Source organism: Phocoena sinus, chromosome 17 (genome assembly GCF_008692025.1).
Source record: "Phocoena sinus isolate mPhoSin1 chromosome 17, mPhoSin1.pri, whole genome shotgun sequence".
NCBI lineage: Eukaryota > Metazoa > Chordata > Mammalia > Artiodactyla > Phocoenidae > Phocoena > Phocoena sinus.
In genome coordinates, this window is record NC_045779.1 from 46,327,495 (window position 1) to 46,332,352 (window position 4,858).

At 46.7% G+C, this 4,858-nt stretch overlaps 1 pseudogene; it reads left to right on the forward strand.

Moving 5' to 3' along the window:
- The first annotated feature begins 682 nt into the window (after positions 1 to 682).
- LOC116742237 lies at positions 683 to 4,496 on the forward strand (annotated as a pseudogene).
- The last annotated feature ends 362 nt before the right edge of the window (positions 4,497 to 4,858 follow it).

Genomic DNA, 4,858 nt, shown 5'->3' on the forward strand with positions numbered 1-4,858 from the left:
TGCTCAACTCCAGGGGCCCTCACCTGCCCTAAACTATTCAGTATTGGGGTCTTCAATCCCAACATTCCTCCCTCTGATCGCAACCTCCTTTACCTTCCAGCAGCCTCATGCCATCCCCATACCTGCTCTTCAGGTAAAATTGCCCAATTTTTTTTTTTTAAATCAAGCTGAAATTCACAAAATGTATAATTAACCATTTTAAAGTATAAATTCTGTGACATTTAGTGCATTCAAAATGTTGTGTAAATACTACCCAATCTGCAGATTCAAACGTGATTGCTATCAAAATCTCAATGGCTTTTTTTGCAGAAATAGAAAAACCCGTCCTAAAATTCAAATGGAATCTCAAGAGAAGAGCCAAAACAGCCTTGAAAAAGAACAAAATCGGAAGACTCACACTTCTTAATTTCAAAACTTACTACAAAGGTGTAGTAATCAAAACAATATGGTACTGTCATAGGACAGACATATAGACCAATGGAAGCTAATAGAGAGCCCAGAAATAAACCCTGAATATACGGTCAAACGCTTTTTAACAAAGGTGCTAAGACCGTTCAATGAGGAAAAGACAGTCTTTTTAACAAACAGTGCTGGGAAAGCTGTATAGCCACATGCAAAGAATGAAGTTGGACCTTACTTTACGTCATATATAAAAATCAGCTCAAGTTCTCTCTGCCAGCCGTTCAAGATGCCGAAGGGAAAGAAGGCCCAGGGGAAGAAGGTGGCCCCAGCCTCTGCTGCCGTGAAGAAGCAGCAGGCCAAGAAGGTGATCAATCTCCTGTTTGAAAAAAGGCCCAAGAATTTTGGCATTGGAAAGGACATCCAGCCCAAAAGGGACCTCACCTACTTCGTCAAATGGCCCCGCTATATCCAGCTGCAGTGGCAAATCCTCTATAAGCAGCTGAAAGTGCCTCCTGCTTTTAACCAATTCACCCAGGCCTTGGACCGCCAAACAGCTACTCACCTGCTTAAGCTGGCCCACAAGTACAGACCAGAGATGAAGCAAGAGAAGAAGCAGAGGTTGCTGGCCTGAGCTGAGAAGAAAGCTGAGGGCAAAGGGGATGTCCCCACCAAGAGGCCACCTGTCCTTCAAGCACGGGTTAATACTGTCCCCACCTTGGTGGAGAACAAGAAGGCTCAGCTGGTGGTAATTGTACATGACATGGATCCCATTGAGCTGGTGGTCTTCCTGCCTGCCCTGTGCTGTAAGATGGGGGATCCCTACTGCATCATCAAGGGGATGGCCAGGCGGGACATGTGGTCCACAGGAAGACCTGCACCACCATTGCCTTCACACAAGTCAACTCGGAAGACAAAGGGGCTCTGGCTAAGCTAGTGGGAGCCATCAGGACTGATTACGATGATGATATGACAACCTCTGCCTTCACTGGGGAAGCAACATCCTTGGTCCAAAATCAGGGGCTCACATTGCCAAGCTGGAAAAGGCAAAGGCCAAAGAGCTGCCTACCAAACTGGCCAGGTGAGTGTACACTATTGCATTTTCTGTACATAAAAGTAATAAAAATTCTTTGGCCAAAAATAAACCCAAACAAACAAAGAAAAATTAGCTCAAATGGGAATTCCCCAGAGGTCCAGTGGTTAGGATACAGTGCTTTCACTGCGGGGTCCCGGGTTCAACCCCTGGTCAGGGAACTAAGATCCTGCAAGCCACGTTGCACAGCCAAATAAAATAAAATAAAATAAAATAGTATATATGAGCTATGCATTATATGCACACACACAGAAACTGTAAACTTCGTGAGATTTGGAGCTGTATCTTGCCCCAGACATTTTTTCCCACAGGTCTGGTACACCACAGTCTTGTCCCAAAGGAAGTTTTCAATATATATTTTGAATTAAATGAATGAAGGAGAGAGAAAGAATACTCTGTTTAATTCTTCCATTACCACCAGCATTATTTTTCTAAAATTCAGAGGCAATCAGGCCATTTTTGGCTCTGAATTCTTGCATGACTTCCCTCCCAGTGCCTCCGGAGTCGAGTGTGGGCTCGTTACCTGGCAGGCAACCTCCCTCCCTCTGCTCTCTGCATCCTCTCCACCTCATCCTCACCACGGTACAATGGAGGGAATGGCTTCGGCCTTTGTGCACTTGGTAAAATAGGGGCAATAGACACCACCTCAAGGATTGCTGAAACGATTAAATGAGGTGACATCTGAAAATGTCCAGCATATACTTGAGACCAGTCAATTCGTGCTGGTTTCTTTTTCTCCCTCCTGCACCCTGCTCTTTAGCCACATTGTAGTTTTTGCTGTCACAGAGCACACACATAGTTTCCCTTCTCCAAGTTTTTGCTTATCCTTTTCCCACTGCTTCACATATGTCCTCCTGGTCACTCTATAAAAATTTAATGAACACTTCAAGATGTATCTCAAAGTGCATTTACTCAGTGAAAGTTTTCTGACTCCCCCAGGAGATTTAAAATTGTCTGGGGGCTTCCCTGGTGGCACAGTGGTTAAGAGTCTGCCTGCCAATGTAGGCGATATCGGTTCAAGCCCTGGTCCGGGAGGATCTCACATGCCACGGAGCAACTAAGCCTGTGCGCCACAACTACTGAGCCTGTGTGCCACAACTACTGAAGCCCGCGTGCCTAGAGCCCATGCTCTGCAACAAGAGAAGCCACGGCAATGAGAAGCCGGCGCACCTCAATGAAGAGCGGCCCCCGCTCGCCGCAACTAGAGAAAGACCATGCACAGCAACGAAGACCCAACGCAGCCAGTAAATAAATAAATAAAATAAATTTATGTATTTAAAAAAAAGCTGTCTGGGAGGAAGAAAAGCTTACCTCTACCCTTCTAGGTTCTTCTGGCTGGTCTAAGAATGAAATTGATGTAAGACTGATGAACAGGAGAAAATCAAATTTTAATCTGTGCATATGGAAACCCTACATACATGAGAGGTTCAGAGACAGAAAGATAAAATGAGGCATATATGCCATCCTGAGCTAAGGAATGGGATCGGGGCCTGGAATTTCCAAGGACAGGAAGGCAATTTCAGAATAAGAAGAGCAGATGGCTGGGAATTAGATGTTTACTCTGCCATATAGATGGCGCTGCTTAGATAAAATTTATTTCTGGTAATAACTTTTTCTGGGAAAAATCCCCAATTTTAACTCTTCCAGGTAGTTAAGGGAGGGGCAGTAGTTTCTCTTGAGCATACAGGGTCTCCATTGCCTTTAGCACAAAATAATCCACATGCCAAATTAGCACACCTTAGGGAGGCCTGTTCTTAACCCTTACAATCCTTTATAAAGCTTTCATGTAATTTTGTAAGTTTCTTAAAAGTTTTCTTTTTTAAAAAAATGTATTCATTTATTTATTTATTTTTGGCTGCATCGGGTCTGCGTTGCTGAGCACAGGCTTTCTCTAGTTGCAGCGAGCGGGGGCTACTCTTTGTTGCGGTGCGCAGGCTTCTCGTTGCAGTGGCTTCTCTTGTTGCCGAGCACGGGCTCTAGGCACGCAGGCTTCAGTAGTTGTGGAGCGTGGTCTCAGTAGTTGTGGCTCGTGGGCTCTAGAGCTCAGGCTCAGTAGCTGTGGCTCACGGGCTTAGTTGCTCCACGGCATGTGGGATCTTCCTGGACCAGGGCTCGAAGCCCTGTCCCCTGCATTGGCAGGCAGATTCTTAACCACTGTGCCACCAGGGAAGCCCCAGTTTCTTAAAAGTTTTCTAAGAAACTTTCATAGAATTGTCTTGTATTATAATATTTGTGGACATATCTTATGGGCATATATGTCTTATCTTCAGAGCCCAACACAATATTTATTAAATTGAATTGATTTTTTTTATTTTGGCCGTGCTTCAAGGCTTGTGGGATATTAGTTCCCTGACCAGGAATTGAACCCTGGGCCCTCAGCGTGGAAGCATGGAGTCCTAGCCACTGGACTGCCAGGGAGTTCCCTTGAATTGAATTTTTTTGACCAGGAAATTTGGGGCTTAGATTTCATAAATGAAATACATCATAAAGGCTTTCCAAGTACAGTCTCCCTATAAATAGCTTCTCTCTTTATGTGATAACATCCAGCCTGGCAATTTAGCACCCTTGCCAGCCACAGCTCTCTGGAAGATATAGCTACACAAGACAGTGTAAGGTAATGTGACTTCTAGGGATGGGCGGTGGAGGTGATGGGGGTGGGGAAACGCACAGCTGATTGGACCAGGGGTGAGCACACACCTGACCCAGCAAGAACCAATCATTTGCTCAGAAACGACTTGAGTGGCCCAGGTTTTCTCAGAAGAGCCAGGCTAGTTCCTTCCTCTCTGAAGGACTTCAGTGTGTGTAGTCAATTGAGGGTGGGTCCTGGAGCTTACCAGCCATGGTGTAAGTCCAGGAGGAACGGCCAAGCTGTGCCTCTGGCAGGGTGAAGAAGCAGAGAAAGGGAGGCAAAATGGAGGAAAGGCTGGCGCAGAAGCAGAGACAGATTGACACAGGGAAGAGTCACCCTGCTCCTGAGGGCTCCCCAGTTCTCTGGCCAATTTGAATGGAGCCCAGCAACACTTCGTTTTCTGTCCTTGGATCCTGTGAGATCTCTGTGTACTCTCAGTAAGTACCCCGTTTTACCTTAGTTGGACTGATGTTTCTTACAGTCACGCACATCCTGGCTACAAAAAGGAAACTGTTTTTTTTTGTTTGTTTGTTTGTTTTTAGCGGTACGCGGGCCCCCCACCGCTGCGGCCTCTCCCGCCGCGGGGCACAGGCTCCGGACGCATAGGCCCACCGGCCACGGCCCACGGGCCCAGCCGCTCCGCGGCACGCGGGACTCTCCCGGACCAGGGCACAAACCCGCGTGCCCCGCATCAGCAGGCGGACTCTCAACCACTGCGCCACCAGCGAAGCCCGGAA